This window comes from Mustela putorius, unplaced genomic scaffold (assembly GCF_011764305.1).
Source record: "Mustela putorius furo isolate JIRA1106 unplaced genomic scaffold, ASM1176430v1.1 tig00000827_pilon_pilon_pilon, whole genome shotgun sequence".
Lineage (NCBI taxonomy): Eukaryota > Metazoa > Chordata > Mammalia > Carnivora > Mustelidae > Mustela > Mustela putorius.
In genome coordinates this window covers 3,971,971-3,991,631 of record NW_025421489.1, presented here as the reverse complement: position 1 = coordinate 3,991,631, position 19,661 = coordinate 3,971,971, and the positions used below count along the sequence as shown (strand labels likewise).

Here is a 19,661-nt window from a genome sequence, read left to right as displayed (position 1 = left end):
CTTTGGCTCAGGTGATGATCCCGGGGTCCTGGGACCGAGCCCCACATCAGGCTCCTTGCTCAGTGGAGAGCCTGCTTCTCCCTCTCCCTCAGCCCCTCCTCTCTTCTCGTGCTGTCTCATACACAGTCTCTCTCAAGTATATATATAGATCTATCTATCTGTATGTATATAAAGAAAGAAGAAAAACGTGAAAAAAATGAAGAGACGTAGCACCAAGGAAGACAATAAATATCAAGCAGTCCAGATCCATGTAATTGGAGTACAGAAGGCGAGGAGAAAGGAGAAAACAAGTCATTGAAAGAAAAAGATGTTTGAAGAAGTAATAGCCCCCAGTTTTCCAAATCAGCTGAGCAAAATCCATAACCACACTATTGAGAAACCATGATAAACATAGAATATTAAAAACAGTACGAGGAGAAGGGATGGGAAGAATTACACATGGGAGGAAAATAAGTATATTCAGCGACTTCTCATCAGAGACAATGCAAGCTGGAAGACAGAATATTTCTGTTCTGAAAATGATGAAAGGGGAAAAAAGTCAACCTAGAATTCTATATCTAGAAGAAATATCCTTCAAAAAGACAGACAAAAACACAGACATTTTTGGGCAAGTAAAAAAAAAAATGCTAAAACAAGATTTGTTTACAAATTTTACAAAATTTACAAATTTAACAAAACGATGTTCTTTGGGCCGATGAAACAAGGATCCCTGATAAAACTCAGATCTATAAAGGAATGAAAAATAGCAGACACAGTAAATATGTTAGTAAATATTAATAACTTTTTTCCTCACTTTTTATTATTTTTCAAATAATTGAGTATGCCAATCAAAATGAATGAGAATGTATTTGTGGCTTTTACCACATGTAGAAGCAAAGTGTGTGATGATAGCAGCGCTGGGACAGGAGAGGGTGAGCAAACCATGCTATCTGTGTGAAGTGGTATACTATTACATGAAAGTGGACAGAGACAAGTTCAAGATGGATGTTCTAAATCCTTGAGCAGCGATAACACTGGGGAGCTGGGGAGGTGTTTTGGAGCTCTGCATATTCCCTCTACAACTTTTCTGTAAGTCCAAAATGATTTCAAAATAAAAAGTTAAAAAGACTAGCAATTTTTTTTCTTTTAAGAGAGAGAAAGTGTGAATAGTGGGGGCGGGGGAGGGGTTGCGCTCAAGGAGAGGTAGAGGGAGAGAGCAGCTTAAGCAGGCTCCACACCCAGGGTGGAGCCAGAGGTGGGCTCCATCTTACAACCCTGAGATCAACACCTGACCCAAAATCAAGAGTGGGACACTTAATGGATTGAGCCACCCAGGCACCCAGGAACTACCAACTTTATATATATATTTGAAGTGGGTGTATTTTATCTTATGCTATTGATATCTTAATAAAGATTTAATAAGCAAAGATACCACCAGGGATCCAGTTGTGTTTCCTCTCTGTGTGTCACGGAATCAGCTCCATTTTCAAAGTGGTTAACCATTCCAGTTTCCGGACGGCGCCAGGCACAACTGGGGCTGTTGGTTTCATGATTGTGTAGGGAGAAGAACAAGCACCTTACAGGAAACTCTGATAATTCTCTCCCAGAGAGCCCCCAAACATCGCTTCTGATGTCCCACTACACCGATTGGCTATTCTTCCTACTCCTTAACAGAGTACTCTGGCCTGGCAAATAGGATACCTTGATATTGGGGCAGATGGGGTCTTATTGAAACGGTGGTAAAAAGGAATGTAGGCTGGGGAGCTAGCCAACACATGCCTAGAAGAAATGGCTTCTGGCTTGCTGTAAGGACAATATATTTTAAATTTCAAGCCTAATAGGCTCGAAAGACTAACTACTTAGCATTACTTAGTTAACTATAGCTATTTTGTCAGCCTACTTGCCTTTCTAGGGTTTGGATGGGTTTACACTTATACCATTTACATCAAGTATAAGATGAGCTCAAATCAGCGATTTTGACTTCCAGAAGATGCACCATCCCAATCTCTTTCCTCCTCCTTCCCCTCAACAGCCTTGCTTTCCCTCTCCCTCCCTCTCATTTCCCACATTCTTTTTTGTTCTGAATACCTGGCTTACAGTAAGTAGCACAAGTAGAGCAATCTTTGAGTCAAGTGCAAGACCGAATGAAATTTATTTGATAGTTTGCTGCTTTTAAAGAATGTTTGTCCTATAGATGCTGAGGCTTTGATTTTTCCAACAGCTACCAAATATAAAAGTGGTTAGCGTTATGTACAAAAACATCGAATGTTCTAGCTGTGAGCTCTGTGCAAGGGAATAATCAGTTTAAGAGTGGGAATTAGAACCTTGGCAAACAGAAGAAAGCAATCACAATGAGTCCTCCATCCCCCTTGCCTATGGTATACAATTTTCTCAAACTTCCATTGGTAGATGTTTCCCCAGCAACTGTCATGGTAGAAGATTGTAATTTTCCTAAGCCTACTGCAATGCTTCTAGCTTTGACTGAGCCTAACACTTTTGGAACGGATTTCAAATTTTCAAGGAAAAATATGTAACTGGTTTCAGAGTTTGCCAATAACAGGAATACACATCAAATAATGTGTTAACCATAATTATGTTTTAGTTAGCAAGCTCTTATATAATTAGCAATTTTTAGATTACTGTAATAATAAAAAATGCATATATTTTGATAATGTACTGATTACATAGCCCACAGAATATTGCAGTTCTTAAGATGCTTGCCTCTGAGCATTTTTAGAATTCATACAGTGAAAAGTCAGCTCGTCTAGCTTCTCAGCTGCAAACCACTTAACAAATCCAGAGTGAATTTGAAAAATGCCAACCCTGCTATCTAAAGAGCCTCTTATTGTGCCAGATTCCGCTGATGGAGGAATGTTTTCTACAGCTTGAATATCAATTGTGAAAAAGTATCCAGCAGAAAGTAGAAATATTAGAAAAAGGGGAAAACTTTTAACCTGAGAAAGAATGTACTATTTCCCTATCTAGAGTGGCCTGGACTAATGATTGTCTGAATTCTGACTTACCAGGTCTGTCCATTTAGAAGTGTTACTTTTGCTTTTTTTTCTTTTTAATAATCTGTACACCCACCATGAGGCTCGAACTCACAAGATCAAGAGTGATCAAGAGTCACACGTTTTACTCTGAGCCAGCCAGGTGTCCCTACTTTTATTGTTTTTAACTTTCAAATATTTTACACCATTCACTGTTATTAATTCACAATTTGGTTGAGTGTTAATTAAAGTAAGTTAAATATAATGTGTGTATGTTTAACCCAAATTTACAAATCAAGGTAAATCATTGTTCTTTTTCCCTGGAAGATAAAAAAAATATTCTGTGCTGTTTCATTGGGAACTGGTGCATATGCATTAGGTATGAGTGTGTAAAGCCAGGATTTACACTAACTGACCTCACACTCAGCATAGTGGCAGAGTTGGTGACACTAGGGCCATGCTGTCCAAGAGAACATAATGTGAGCCACAGATGTAATATCTAATATCTTAGTAGCCATATAACAAGCAAAAAGAAACAAGTGAGATTAATTTTAACAATATATTTTATTTAGTCCTATATATCTAAAATATACTGTTTAAACATATAATTGATATAAGATGATTAATAACATACTTTACCTGTTTTTCATACCATGTCTTTAAAATTTAGTGTGTATATTATTCTTACAACACATCTCAGTTTGGCCTAGCCACATTTCAAATTCTCAATAACTACATGTGTTTAGTGGATATCATTTCGACCACACAGCTCTAGGTCAAATTTGCCATGGATTGGATGTCACCTGCTCATCAGGCTTTGGAAGATGAATTATGTTAATGGATTTTTTAAAAATATGAACTTCTTTTGAAGTATTAAACATACAGAAAAATGCACAGATGGTAAGTATAATTGGGTGACTTGTCATTAAAAAACATAGCTGTTTAACTAGAATCCATGAGATGAAATATTAACAGAACCACAGAAGTTCCCTCATGATCCTTTGGATTTTCTTTTAATATCACAAATATCAAGACCTTACTCTCTTCTCTTTCCCTGAAATGGATCGGTGTAAATAACCAAGAAGATATTGTTGATGTGGTGAAAACCAGCCCTTTTGTGCTCAGGGCATTTTCATCAATGACCATGAACCTGGATTATGGACCCTCACAAATATGAAGAAACTCTCAAGGAATCACGCCAGGAAAGGAGGCTTGGCCACAAAGAACATCTCGACTATTGTGCGTATTTGTATTTGTCCTGGCTCTCACTTAGTTTCAAATATAGAGTGATTTAGATTCAAATGGCTTCTTAATCTGCTTTCTTTCCTCACATGGTCATTAAATATAAGAGTAGGATGTGAGAGAAGAGTATAGTACTCAGTTATATCAACTTCCATGAAATGTTGTAAAGATGATAAACATTTTTCATCAGCCAAAGTTTTCTCCTGGCATAAGAAGAACTGGGCGTCCAACATATACTCTAGAAATATTTTGTGTAACTAGGAGCTTGAGAAGCAGAGCAAGTAGCCAAGCACTTTATGTATATTTTTCTGAAAAAAAAAATGTTTGGAAGGCTATCTCTGAGCTTTATAGTTGTAAAATCTTTCTGGAGCCTGGTTGGGATGGGGGAGGCGCACAGAAAGGGCCAGCGTGGGGGAAAATGGGAATGCAAGGAAGCAAACACGGCCAAGCTAGAGACGAAATCACACATTATGCTTGGGATGGGAGAGCTGCGTCCCTTAAAGAGCATTCCTAGGCAGAAAGCAGTCTCATCAACGCACAAATCAAAATGGCTCTCCCAGGAAATAGGACGTCTAGCTCCTGCTGTGAGCTTGATGGCTCTTTCTCTCCCCTTCTCTCTCTTTCTGGCTCATCCTTCCCAGGAGGGTGCCTTTCTTTGGAGGAAAAAGTGTCTGGGCTATTTTCAAGCACCTGACAAATGAAGGTCATAATGAGAGCTGAATGGCCATATAGCTATTTAAGTGGTTAAAGACAGAAAATGATATTGGCTAAAACCCAGTCTTTCCATAGCTTAGTGACTACTTTGTCAGGCCCTCTTCTGAAGAGACTGAAATCATTTTATAATATTGATGTTGAGGGAATGCAGCTGAGAATTTCATGTTATTTCACTTTTTCTGTGTCATAGAATATGATTTAACCCTGGTGTATCTGAATGGGTTGAAAAGGCATATTATTGTGGAGTCTCTGGGCTGAGAAATGGGCTGGCAATAGTACATGACCTGTGAAAGGTCTCATTCCCCACAAGACTTCTGACTGAGAATCTCTGAGAATAATAGCCTTAGAACATTCAAGAATAAGGGGTGCTTGGCCTCCTCAGTCAGTGGAGTGTGAGACTTTTGATTGATCTTGAGGTTGTGAGTTCAAGCTCCATGTTGGGTATACAGATTACTTAAAAATAAAATCTTTTTTTTTTAAATCAAAAATAAAATCATAAAAAAAAGAGCCTTCAAGAATAGAAAAAAGTAAAATCTGAATATTTACATGGAAAACAGATCTTCCTGTTCCCTGAAAAAGAAAACTACAAAGTAAAAAAAAAAGCTATCTGAAGTTCTTATTTTTTTAAAATTTCAGCTTTAATGAGACCTACTATAAAATTGTAAGATATTCAAAGTATAAGACATGATTTGATATAATAAAAATTGTGAAAGGATTTCCCCCCATCTAGTTCATTAACACTTTTATTGCCTCACAGAAAAGTCGGTGCTAGCTATGTAGTTACTGCATGTTTTTTAACAAAAGGAGCAGCAATCTAGCTCTGGGAAGGCAGTTGCCTACAGCAGTAAGAGTTTGATCTCCAGACAGCCCCCAGAAATGCCTAAAGCCTACCCATTTCCATTACAACTTTCTGTAACTTCCTCCTTGAGGAGGAAGGAGGAAAAGGAGGGAAAGATGGTGACCTTCTGTATCTACTTTCTCTGGCTCTTCCTCCTATCTTCTGCTCTACCCTACTCTTTACTCCCTGATAAAGGTCTCAAGGGTTGATGTGTTTGAACAGAGCATACAGCTAACATTGTACTAGAGCTTCTCTTTGTGCACCTTCAGGTAAGTTTATCACTGTCATAAATTCAGATGCCTTCTCTATACCAACAGCTTCTAGATCTACATATACAGCACAGACCTTCCCTCTGAGCTTCAGACGCATAAATGGAACTTCATAATAGACATCTCCAAACACATGGTGTCTAGGTACATCAAGTTCTGCAAGTTCAGGGCGCCTGGGTGGCTCAGGCAAGTAAGCTTCTGCTTTCGGCTCAGGTCATGATCTCAGGGTTCTGGGATTGAACATTAGGCTTCCTGCTTGTCCCCCTCTCTCTGCCTGCTGCTTCCCCTGCTTGTTCTCTCTCTTACTCTCTGTCAACTGAATAAATAAAATCTTTAAAAAAATTCAGCAAGTTCAATTGATCTTAGGATTGTTCCCTGACAAACCTGTCCTCTTCCAGTATAATGCCTCAGTGAATGGCACCACCATGTCCCTGGTTGTCCAAGTCTGACACTTGGGAGTCATCCATGACCTCCTATATCAGTAGTCCAACTTCCAGTCAAGCACCCAATCCTATTGAATCCGGCTTCTGCATCATCTTAAATCTATCCACTTATCTCCACCACTCCTAGCTGCCCTATCACCACCTCGAAACAGTTATCTAATACCAGTCATATCCCTGGATTGTGTGTAGGGTCTCACCATGCATGTCAAGTAACTATTAAATGCGCAAAAATAATTGTCACTGCTTTAAACCCTTCAAAGTCTTGTTTCCTACGTCTCTAAGAATTAACTCTGAAATCTTTAACATCATGCACCAGACTCTGCATGAGCACAATCTTCCCTCACCTCAACTTTCTGCTGCCTAGCCAGGGTGGCCCCTTTCAGTTTCCAGGGGGATCTTCATCCTGCCTTGGCCTTTGCATATGCTAATCACTCTGCTTAGAATGCTCATCTACTTCTAGGAAGATTTCCCTGACTCCTAAGACTAACTCAGGGCCTGCTGTTCCGTGTTCTCACTATTTGCAGTGTAATTATTCTGTATCTCTCTTCTTCACTGGTCTGTGGGGGTCACGAGAACAAGAAGTGTCCAATGTTAGTACAATGCTGGGTATACAATAGACACCCAAGAGACGTTTGTTGAATGGATGAATGAAAGAAAAGTCACTCATTGGTCCCACTAGAACTGGAAGCAAATTGTGTTACAGAGGCACTAGGGAGATAAAGAACTGGGATATAGGTATCTAACTGGCTCAAGTCCTCCATGCCAACCTCCCACTCAGAACTCCAAATTCCAATCAGCCACTCAATCCAGCCCCTGCATATCTTATATCTCTACTTCAGCTTTGGGTGAAGGGCACCATCCTCCAAACTGTCAAGTCTGCTCAAGACTTCTGACACCACCCAGAAGTTTGACGGTTCCCGGAGCTACCCTCACATCAGATTAACTGGGCACAAATTCACAGACTCCCTCAGGCCTGATGGTTTGAAAGGATGACTCACAGAACTCAAGAAAGTACTATGTATATGAGTACAGTTTTTTTTTTTTTGTAGCAAAAGATAAAAATCTGAACCAGCCAAAAGAAGATATGTATTGGGCAGAATCTGGGACTGAGAAGACTCCAAGCTTGAAGCTTGCATGTCCTCAAGGAAGTGTTACTCTCCTGGTGGCTGTACACACATGGAGTGTGGTCAGGTAACAGGCTCACCTGAGCTTTGGTGTTGAGATTTTACTGAGGTTTCATTAAGCATGACTATTGAACATGGCCCATATTATGGTTAAGCTCCGTCTCCAGCCCTCTCCCCTCCTGGGAGGTAAGATTGGTCATAATGTGGCTCAAAGTCTTTACGGTATGGTCTGTGCTCACTTTAAAACTATTGGTGTAGGCAGGGCCCCTCTAATGACTTATCTCTTTGCATAACCAGTCAGATGCCCACAATGAATCATCTAATTAGCAGAAACTATTAGGTGTAGTCTGAGGGCCCACTGTGAATATAACACATTTTTATTAGAATTCTTCGGGAAATTCCAAGGGTACAAAGATTAACTCCCAGGAGGAGGGACAAAGGCCAAACCTCTCTTGAGTCAAGTTAATTCATCACCATACAGATCTTGGAACTGGTAAGATGATGCCCAGGAGAGTCTGTGTTCCTTTCCTAACTATATAATAAGGCCAAAGACCAGAAAAGAGCAAATTGGGGCTTAGGGAGGTTTTAGTCTTCAAATACCATTAGCACACTTTAATTTGGTTACTTTCATCTTTGGTTACTTAAACTTCATGTACAATTTCCTCCTAACAAAGTGAAAGGCTTACTGACGTAATATTAATATTACAAGATATACAAGTGAGAGATGACATTTTCAGTGACCACTATAGTAGATTAGGGCTTACTTAAACTAAGGGTTACAATATGCTACCTTACCTTTTCCTGGTGATTTGTAGTTTACAAAATGCTTTATATACCTTATGCCCTTGATTGCTAGTCAGAGTGTAAAAGAACATAAATAAATAATTTGAAAATTGAGTGACAATTAACAGAGGAAAAAGATTATTCAACTTAATTTATTTAAGAATTAAATCCTGCTAGAATTCATTTCTCTAGCTCCCAGAAGCATCATTTACATAAGAATTGATATGCTAATTGAGATTCATTTAAGAACTCTGTTATGTGACAATGCTTTGTTAATGTAGTTAACATTTTACAAATTTGAGAGTTCAAAGTTTGATAGACAATAATTTTTTGAGAGTTTTCTTTTTTTTCTGAAATCAAGCTTATGTTAGTGTGACATAAAAAAATTAAGGTAAAGTTGATAATTAATTTTCTTCTCAGAAAGAAGCTGTTTGCCATTTAAGCAGACTATTTGTTCCTTTTCCCCCTAAATAGGTAGAAATTCTATCATATGTCTTTTTGAGAACATGTTCTTTACTTCTAACAATATATCAACCTACCTCTCAGTGATTTTCAGCTGCAGAAAGTTATGGCTTCACACTTTGTTCCTTTAAAATTTCTATATTTAAACCTTTCACAAATTCATACTGTCCAAACTAAGAAGGCTTAGCTATAATGATGACATTTTTTTAAACCTATCAAAAAATGATTCCAGATACTTTATTTAAAAAAAAAAAAAAAACAAACAAGAAACTCCCAACTAACTGGGCCCGGGTGCTTCAGTCAGCAGATCACGTGACTCTTGATCTTTGAGTCGTGAGTTCAAGCCCCATGTTGGATGCAGAGATTACATAAGAAACAAAAGAAAACAAAAGAAACCCCAGCCTACTAAAGGATTCTGGTTCATGATAGCAGATTGGGCTCAGACCAAAGCCTTATTCTATACCTTCCAAATCCTAGAAATAAGAGAAAAATTAAAAAAAAAAAACTGATAAATCCCTGATTGTTTGGTGGTGGTGGTGAGGGGAAGTTGCAGAACAAAAACTATGAGATGCTTGTAAAATATGGAAAGCAGAGAAGTTCAAATTTTAAAAGTCATGGCTGGAAATTTAAGAGTAATTGCTGGAAGAGAATTTTTAAAAATTAATAGATATATTGCCGTGTATCAGTTAGGGAAGTGGGGAAACAGGGAGGGTAGGGGTGTGTGTGTGTGTATCTCACACTATCCATAAATTATATACATATGTATATGTTTATATATACTGTGTAAGTACTACATATATATTGTATAAGTGGATAGAAATATACCAGTAAGTGAGTAAGCCAATTTCCTGAACAAATCTCTTTGTACATAGGAATATATATAGGAATGTGTATATAATATAGAGGTATTACATATAGGGATTAGTTATAGGGATTACATAGGAATAAATATATTTATCCCTATATAATATATGTAAATAAATATATTTATTATAAATATCCCTATATTCTATATGGATAAGTATATAATTATATATCATTATACATATATAATTGTATATCATATAATTGTATATCATATAATTAGTATCATATATAATATATATGATTATAATTAATAATGATTAATCATACATAATTAACATTTACTATATAAAATTAACATTTACTATATAAAATTAATATTTACTATATTAATTATATGTGACGCCAATTTTTATATTATATTAATTTAATAATTAATTAATAATTAATCATATTATATTAATTATGCTGGTTAAGCAGATTGTGAAACTGTTGTCTCTGCATTTGATACTGAAGCTTGAAATCCACAGGGCTAGCATTCAGCATGGAAAGATCATGAGCAGGATGGAGCCCACAAACACCAACTGGAACCCCTTGAGGAGAGACTGAAATCTGTGCCCATTCTTGTTAATTCTGACATTGGTGACAAAGGTATCTTTCAGAAGCCAGGCCTTGTGTCATGGAACTAAACATGCAAGCCTGGCTTGGGTGCCAGAGAAGTGGAAGGATGATCCAGAGGAAGGTAAAACAATTTCCTGCAATTCCTTCCTGCCCGTGGGACACATTAGGAGATCAGTAACAACGTGTGAGAGAAGTCTAACTGGAAACATAAAAGAAAGGGAACTCTGGGAAAGGTAGCTCAGCCTAGCCAAGTTGGCACATTACAAAGTCATCATACTCAGAAAGAAGGAAAATATATTGGATCTGAGAATTTATACTTACCAAATTTGAAAAATGGTTGCCATTATTTCTTCAAATATGTTTCTGCTCCCTATTCTTTTAGGATTCCAATTACACATATGTAATCATGTCTCACAGATAATTAAGACTCTTTCATTATTTATCTAGCCATTTTCTCTCCATGTTTCATATTCGATTCTGTTTGCTATGTTTTCAAGTTCACTGTTCTTTTCTTCTGCAGAGTCCAGCCAGCTGTTAAATCTATCTGGTAAACTTTCATTTCAGGTTTTGTATTTTATAACACTAAAAGTTACTTTTATATGATTTAATTTCTCTCATTATGTTCATGTATTCCTTTAATTCCTTACTAAATTTTTAATAATGAGTTCATAGTCCTTTCAGCTAACTTTATTATCACTATCATTCTGAGTCTATTTTATTTTTTATTAGTTTTATTTTAAGTAGACTCCATGCCCACTGTAGGGTTTGAACTCATGACCCCAAGATCAAGAGTCATGTCCTCTACCATCTAACTCAGCCAGGTGCCAGTGATCTAATTTTATTAACAGATTTCTTCTCCTTATATTAGTTATAGTATTCTGCTTTTTTTGCCTTTATAGTAATTTTTATTGGATGCTGGACATTGTGAATATTACATTGTTGGGTGTCTTCTTTTATTCTTTTATTTTTAAAGGTTTATTTCTTCATTTGAGAGAGAGTGCAAGCATGAGTGGGGAGAGGGGCAGAAGGAGAGGGAATGGGAAAGAGGCAAACTCCTTGATGAGCACAGAGCCATCTCAGGACTCCATCTCATGACCTTGAGATCATGACCTGAGCCAAAACAAAAAGTTGGCATCCTACTCCACTGAACTACGCAGGCATCCCTATGAAAACTTCTTTCAAAGAGTGCTGAAGTTTGTTATGACTGGAAGGCAAGTTATTTGTGGATCAGTTTGATTCTTTTGGTGCATCTTTATAAACTTTGTTAAGGTGGGCGTATAGTAGCCTCAGCTTTGGACTACTCTAGCACTAAGTTGTTAAACTTCTGGGGTCTCCACTGGATGCTCTATGTTATCAGTATGGTTTCTCCTTTTTCACTAGTTGGAAAATCAAATATCTCCCAGCCCCATGTGAGCTCTGGGAATTTTTCAGCTTACAGCTCTTTTGCAAGACCTCATGGAGTTCTGCATTGCACATGTGCCATGTAGTATCCTGCCAAAAACTAAGCAGTCTTATGAAGATTTGCACATTTCTTGAACTCTTGTTCTGCACAATTTCCATTTCCCCCAGCATTCTGCCCTGCAAATTCCATTCACCTAAGTGCCCCCAAACTCCAATCCCACTCTCTTCAGTTCAGGGACAACACGGTGGTCTGCCTAGCTTCCCCTTATTGTGCTACAGTCCGGAAAATGCCTTTAGGCAGAAGCCAGTAGTGATCATCAGTTTCACCTTATTTGTTTCATTTCTTTCAAGTATCTCAGTCCTGACTGTTTGACAGTGTCTAAAAACTGTTGTTTCAGACATTTTGTCCAATTTTCTAGTTGTTTATGATTAGTTCAGTGCCAGTATTCTGTCATGGTTGAAGAAAGAAATCTACATTTTCTCTTGGCTAGTATCATTGAGCCAATGAATCACATGAAAAAGACTCTACCTCTGGACTTTTTAGAGCCATGAGCCAATGTTCTCATTTTATTGTAAGACAGTGTGAGTTGGGTTTTTCTGCTTACCTACAACCAAAAGTTATATAGTAAGTGGAATACTATATAAAGACTTGGAGTCTCAGTAAAAAATTAAAATATATATTTAATATTCTATTATTTCTCTTACATTTTTTCTCCCAAATTGGTCTTTAGCAATGCAAGCATTGTTCTTATTTGGTTAAATTGCCATCTATACATTATATATGCCTTTCATACAATAATTTACTGAGATATATCTGTATAAATTCACCCAACTATAATTCAGATGCTATACTAGACACTAAGAGTTTAAAGGTAAAGTTCCTGCTCTCAAGAAGCTAACAGTCTACTAAGGAAAATTTACACATAAGCATATAAGGATAACGTAGTTCTTTGGGCGTTGAATTACGTCTCCCAAAAAGATATGTAGAATCCTAACCTCTGATACTTATCATGCCATTTTCCTTGGGAATAGTGTCTTTGCAGAGATAGTCAAGATAAAATAAGTCCATACTAGATTAAAGTCCAATAACTAGTATTCTAATAAAAAAGGAGGAAATTTGGACAGAAACACAGAGAGAAGGCCACATGAAGGCAAAAGCACAGAGAAAAACAGAGGAGAAATCCACACCAAGATGGAGGCAGAGATTGGAATGATGTATCTACAAGCCAAAGAATGTGAAGGATTGCCAGCAACCACCAGGAGCTAGGAAGCTGAAAAAAGAAGATTCTTCTCTAGAGCCTTCTGGAGAGTTTGGCTCTGCCTACCTCTTGATTTTGGACTTCTAGCTTCCAAAACTGTGAACAAATAAATTTTTCTTGTTTTAAGCCACCCCGTTTGTGATACTTGGTTCCAGTAGTCCAAGGAAATTAATTCTCAGTTTTATACACACAACAGTGGAAGTGCATGGCAAAGCAGCAGCACAAAGGAAGGAATGATGCATTTCCGGAACTCCTATGCACTGTGATGTTATTTACTAGTAGTGACTAGAAGGACCTCTTAGTAGACACTGATCTAGATACTTGGTATCCGTCACAAGCCAGAGGGGGAAGGAGGAGCAGAAAAATATTTGAAGAAATAAAAGCCAACACTTTTCCAAAATAGATGAAAACTATGAAACCACATACCCAAGATCCTCACATTTCAGGAGCTGAAAACAACAAAGATTTCTCGCTCACATGACATTCATCGTGTTTCTGGGAGACTCTGCAGGGTGTTTTTCATCCAGGTGCTGGCTGAGGGGATCTTCCTCAGCTTTCAGCCAACATCACACAATTCTCGGGGTGGCTTCTAGTCAGTGATGAGCAAGGCAATGGATCAAAGGCTTAGTCATTTCTGCCCAAAGCAGAACTTCTCTGTTCTGCCCAAGGGCACTCTCTGATCTAGGGTCCTGCCTTTTGGGGGTGGATTCTGCCGGGTCTGCACTGTGGTCTTACAGCTTCCCCTGCCCAGTCTTGTTTCTTCCCCTTTCCCTTTGTAACTTGTGCTCCGCAATCCAATGTTTATACCCCTGACTCCACCCCCACAGCTGCTTTCTGGAGGATCTAATCTGTGACCCTCCCCTTCTCCCTCCACCCCTCCAGCATGAGAGGAATTTGGAAATCAAAGTAAAACAGATGGAGAAAGGTAGCTTTCTCTGTCTGATTCACGAAGAGATCTTTCTTGTAAAACAGAGAGCACTGTTTGTTGTTATTGTTGTTTGTTTGTTTCTTTTTAATGTTTTAATTTTTTAATTAACATATAATGTATTATTAGCCCCAGGGGTACAGGTCTGTGAATCGCCAGGTTTACACACTTCACAGCACTCACCGTAGCCCATACCCTCCTCAATGTCCATAACCCAACCACCCTCTCCCCCACCCCCACCCTGCAACCGCAGTTTGTTTTGTGAGATTAAGAGTCTCTTATGGTTTGTCTCCCTCCCGATCCCATCTTGTTTAATTTATTCTTCTCCTACCCCCCAAACCCCCCACATTTCATCTCAACTTCCTCATAACAGGGAGATTATATGATAGTTGTCTTTCTCCAATTGATTTATTTCGCTAAGCATAATACCTTCTAGTTAGTACTTGGATGGGAGAGCACGTTTTAATGGAAACATACCCAAGTAGGAGGCAAATGTTCTTTCAGCAGAGTAAGTGGCATTTTTTTGTAAGATAGATGGACTCTGTCACTGTAACAGGAGGACTAGGCTGTCTGTGGTCTCAGAAGAATTCTAATTCCCAGCTGAGTCAGTGGAAGCCAGCTGCAGCCTATCCCTGCAAAGAGAGAGAAGCCAAACTGTCTTGCCCAACACCCAAGGAGCCAGAGCCTCTTTTCGTTCTTTCACAACCAGGCCATAGCTGGGCAGACGAAAAGCCATCTACACCCAAGTGACATCTGTGCTGCAGATTTTGTGAGCCCGGAACGAAGCTGGGGATGTGGTCCTTTATCCTGGGGGGAGGGTGGGGGGGTGGAGAGTGGTCACTAACATTCCCCAAAACTGGTGCCGTGAAGGATCTTGGTCAGCAAAATCCCAGCCCGTAGTGGGCTCATGCCATGCTGCCCGAGGATGTTTCCTGGAAAACTTGAGTAATGACCTTTTGATTTCTAATTTTTGCAAAGTATGCCTTTACTTCCAGGCCAGTTCAATCTGATTTTAATCTGGGAAAAGAGGCACAGCAAAATTTAGGAAGGACGGGTTTTCTATCACTTGGCAGGTCACTGTCTGAATTTTTGTACCATCAGGAAGGACAGCTGGTCAACCTAGATTTCCTTTAATGATCTCTCCCCAAAGAAGGTTGCAAGGGACATCCTGTGTGGGATGTTGATAAAGACAGGTCACCATACTGTTTGTAAAGACATCTATCTGTGTGTAGAATTTCCTAGATGCAAATCGCTCTATTTTAGTTTTATGAATCTCAGTAGTTGGTTTAGACTATAAAGTGGTTTCCCAAAGTCTTCAGGATAAAACCCAAAATGTTTTATGTCAATGTCTTGGGTGCGAGGTCTCTTTCTACCTCCCAGTTTCACCTCCTGTCCCTTCACACAGACTCTGGGGACTCATGTCATGGTAACTTTCTTGCAGTCTGCAAAATGTATCCTGTTAATATTATTTCCTCTATCTGAAATGAGAGCCACCTATTGTCCCTCTGGTGAAAACAATCATTTCTTGAAATTCAGCTTGTACCACCCACTTTTTGGAGCTCTCCTGTATTTTTCTTCCTTCCCTCCTGAACTTGTCAAAGGAACATGTCTCTTGAACAATGCCATCTGTTGCTTCCCCCTGATACTTTCATATCTAATCATGGAGGCCAAGAACTGGGGAGTTACTGACAGCTTTTATAAAAGACAACGATTTTGTAGTCATTAATTACCTTACGCTTTTTATAGGTATAGTGCAGCTATTTTTAATCCATTCATGCAATTCAGATGAATCAAAGTAGAAAACATCCGTGTAACAACAATTGTTTTGTTTTGTTTTTGTACCAATGATCAGAATTTATTTAGCCTTACTATCTAGTCAGGTAAATGGTGATTTTTAAAGAACAGATTGGGGAAAGAATGGAAGTACATACACATGATAGAAAATTCAAAAAGTACAAAAAATATACTGTAAAAACAAGTCTTCCTTTTGCCTCTAGTTCCCCAGTTCTCTCCCTGGAATTACTAATACTACAATTTATTGTGTATTTCTCCAGAGATATTCTAAATATATTTGCAGAAAAATAATTATATATCATAAATGGTAGAAAAAAACAATAATTTTTAAGTAAAAAAACCTTACTAAAATAAAGCATTAGTATAAGTACTATAATTACTATATTCTTTACTATATGTTCCTGAGGAAGAGGGTCTTATATTTAGTTAATTAAATACACAATAAGCCAAAATCTGGATAGAGGAGTGAGGCAGAAACTTAAGTAATCAAATGTAATTTTTTCAATAGATTCTTCTTGGTGTTACAGTTTTGCTTCTGAAACTAATAGTCTAATTAAAGACAAATTTCCTAGTTCCAGAGATGGAGTATGAGTAAAACACAAGTGAGTTTTGTTGCCTCTTCCCGTCCTCCTGAGATGCAGAGAGAAAAACAAGAAAGATCTTCGTTGACTTGGGAGGTGGGCATTCAAGTTTCTTAACCTTTTCAGATATGGTGAGCACTCGCTGTCAGAAGAGAGGTGGGGACAGATTTGTTTCCGAAATGCACGGGTTTCTAAGGAACTAAGTTCTTTTTCCACTTGTCAGGGCAGGAGAACACTGGGTTTGGTGGTCTCTCAGCAGTGGAATGAGCTGACTGTTCTTCCTGTCACCTCAGACTGTCCCATAGCTGAGGACCTTGAATTCTGGCTTAAGGAGCCAACTGGGGGCACCTGGCTGGCTCAGTGGGTAGAGCATGTGACTCTTGATCTCAAGGTTGTGAGTTCAAACCCCACACTGGGTATAGGGATTACTTGAAAATAAAGTCTTAAAAAACAAAAAAGGAGCCAACTGGATACACCCATGGTTTCATAAGCCCGGTAGGGTATTCTGGGTAGGGCTGCCCAGATCCAAATTTCTTCTTCCACCTCTCCTTCTTATTTTTGCTTTAATTCTCTATTTATAAATGATCTTTTTAATATTTAAATCGTCAGTGTAATCCCATATTACACAAAAGATATTGAATGTTATACCACTGAGAATAAGTCTTGCTCCTACCCTGGCTCTCGAGTCATTCAGTTCTGCCCCAGATGTGACAATTATCAATAGCTTGTATGTCTTCCAGAGCTTTCTCTCTGCAAACAGTAGAATGATATTCACAGTGGTCTGTACCCTACTTACTCATTTAATATCTTTTTGAGACTATTCCAAGTCAATACATATATGCTATTCTCTTTTTTTTTTTTAACAACTGCATATAATTTCATTGGTAAATAAACTCTCATTTATTGCACGACTCCTTTCTTAAGGGACATTTATGTTGATTTCATCCCCTTGCAAGTAGTGCTAGAATGAATTTTTTTTCAGCTTTTTTGAATATAATTGACAAACAAGAATGTGATATATCAAGGGTATACAATGTTATTTGGTATTTGTATTTATTGATATTTATTGAGATTTGATATTATTTGATATAGGTATACGTAGTGCATGGATTCTCACATCCACTGCCTCTCATATTTACCTTTGTGTGTGTGCGTGTGGGTGTGCACTAAAGTTCTACTCTCTCAGCAAATTTCAACTCTATAGTATAGTTGTATCAACTCTGGTTACCATGTTATACATTAGATCCCCAGACCTTACTCATCAGGGAGTTTGTACCCTTTTATCAACTTTTCTTCCTCAATTTCTCTTTTTCTCTACTCTTCTTTTATTGATTTCTATTTCCCCCAGCACCCAGCCCCAGGCAACTACTTTTCTACCCTCTGTATCTATGGTTTTGATTATTTATTTATTTTATTATTTATTTATTTTTATTTATTATTTTCAAATTATTATTTTTTAGTAATCTCTATACCCAATGTGAAGCTTGAATTCATGACCCTGAGATCAAAAGTCGCATGCTCTTCCAACTGAGCCAATCAGATGCCCCTAAGAGTTTGACTTTTTAAAAAACAATTCCACAATATAAATGATACCATGTAGTATTTGTCTTTTTCTATGTGGCTTATTTCACTTAGCATGGTGTTCTCCAGGTTCATTCATAGTGTGACAAATGGCAGGATTGTTGTGGTGTTGTTTTTTTTTAAAGGCTGAATAATATTCCATTGTGTGAGTGTGTGTGTGTGTGTGTGTGCGTGCGCGCGCGCGTGTGTGTGTGTATCATATTTACTTTATCCATTCATCTGTCAACACTTAGGTTGTTTCCATGTCTTGGCTTTTGTGAATAATGCTGTAATGAACATGGAAATACAAATATCTTTTTGAGATTATGATTTCATTTCCTTTGGATAAATACCCAGAAGTTGGATTGCTAGGTCATATGATAACTATGTTTTTATTTTTTAATTTTTTAAAAAGATTTTATTTATTTATTTGACAGACGGAGATCACAAGTAGGCAGAGAGAGAGAAGGGAAGCAGACTCCCTGCTGAGCAGAGAGCCCCAATGTGGGGCTCAATCCCAGGACCCTGGGATCATGACCTGAGCTGAATGCAGAGGCTTTAACCCACGGAACCACCCAGGCGCCTTAAGTAACTGTATTTTTAATCTTTTGATGAACTCCCATACTGTTTCCCATAGTGGCTATATCAGTTTACATCCCACCAAGTATACAAGAGTTTCCGTTTCTCCAAATCTTTTCCAGCATTTGTTATCTCTTGTTTTATTGATAATAGATGTCCTCTAACAGTATGAGGTGATATCTCATTGTGGTTTTGACTTGCATTTCCATGATGATGAGTGATGTTGAGCATCTTTTTATGTACCTGTTGGTCATTTGTGTGTCTTCTTTAGAAAAATGTCTTTTCAGATATTTTGCCCATTTTTATTGGGTTATTTTTATCAATTGACTGACTGATCACTCTTGAGGTATATGAATTTCTTATATATTTTGGATGTTAACCTCTTAATGGATATTTGATTTGCCAATATTTTCTCCCATTATGTAGGTTTTTTTCCAGTTTGTTCATGGTTTCTTTTGCTGCGCAGAGAGCTTTTTAGTTTGATGTGGTTTTACTTTTTGCTTCTGTTATGTTTGCTTTTGGTGTCAAATCTAAGAAATCATTAACAAGACCAGTGTCAAGAATCTTACTCCCTGTGTATTCTTCTGAGAATTTCAGGTCTTACATTCAAGTCTTAATCCATTTTTAATTGATTTTTGTGTATGGTGCATTGTATGTCTAGTTTCCCCAATACCATTTATTAAAGAGATTGTCCTTAACCCATTGTATATTCTTGGCACTGTTGTCAAATTTAATTGACTATGTAGGTATGCATCTGTTTATTTCTGGGCTCTTCATTCTGTTTCATTAATCTATTTGTTTTTATGCCAATACAATATTGTTTCGATTACTGTAACTTAAAAATATAGTTCAAAGTCAGGAAGTATGATACCTCCAGCTTTGTTCTTCATTCTCAAAATTGCTTTGGCTATTTGGGGTCTTTTGTATTCCATAAGAATTTTAGGATTTGTTATTCTATTTATGTGAAAAATGTCATTGGAATTTTAATAGGGATTGCATTGACTCTGTGGATGGCTTTGGGTAGTATGGATACTTAAATAATATTAATTTTTCCAATTCATGAACATGGAATATCTTCCTATTTGTGTCTTTTTCAATTTCTTTCATCAGTATTTTATAGTTTTCAGTGTACACATTTTTTCACTTCCTTGATTAAATTTATTTCTAAGGGGGCGCCTGGGTGGCTCAGTGGGTTAAAGCCTCTGCCTTCGGCTCGGGTCATGATCCCAGGGTCCTGGGATCCAGCCCCGCATTGGGCTCTGCTCAGCAGGGAGCCTGCTTCCTCCTCTCCCT

General features: G+C 37.9%; 1 long non-coding RNA gene and 1 other non-coding gene across 2 annotated transcripts; both read left to right on the top strand.

Moving 5' to 3' along the window:
- The first annotated feature begins 3,505 nt into the window (after positions 1-3,505).
- On the top strand, positions 3,506-11,283 carry LOC106006306. The gene is made up of 3 exons (XR_001180272.2): positions 3,506-4,208; positions 7,525-7,666; positions 10,179-11,283. It is a non-coding gene; the product is annotated as an uncharacterized LOC106006306 (long non-coding RNA).
- A 5,292-nt stretch (positions 11,284-16,575) lies between these two features.
- TRNAK-CUU lies at positions 16,576-16,648 on the top strand. Its single transcript has one exon. It is a non-coding gene; the product is annotated as a tRNA-Lys (tRNA).
- Positions 16,649-19,661: the final 3,013 nt, after the last annotated feature.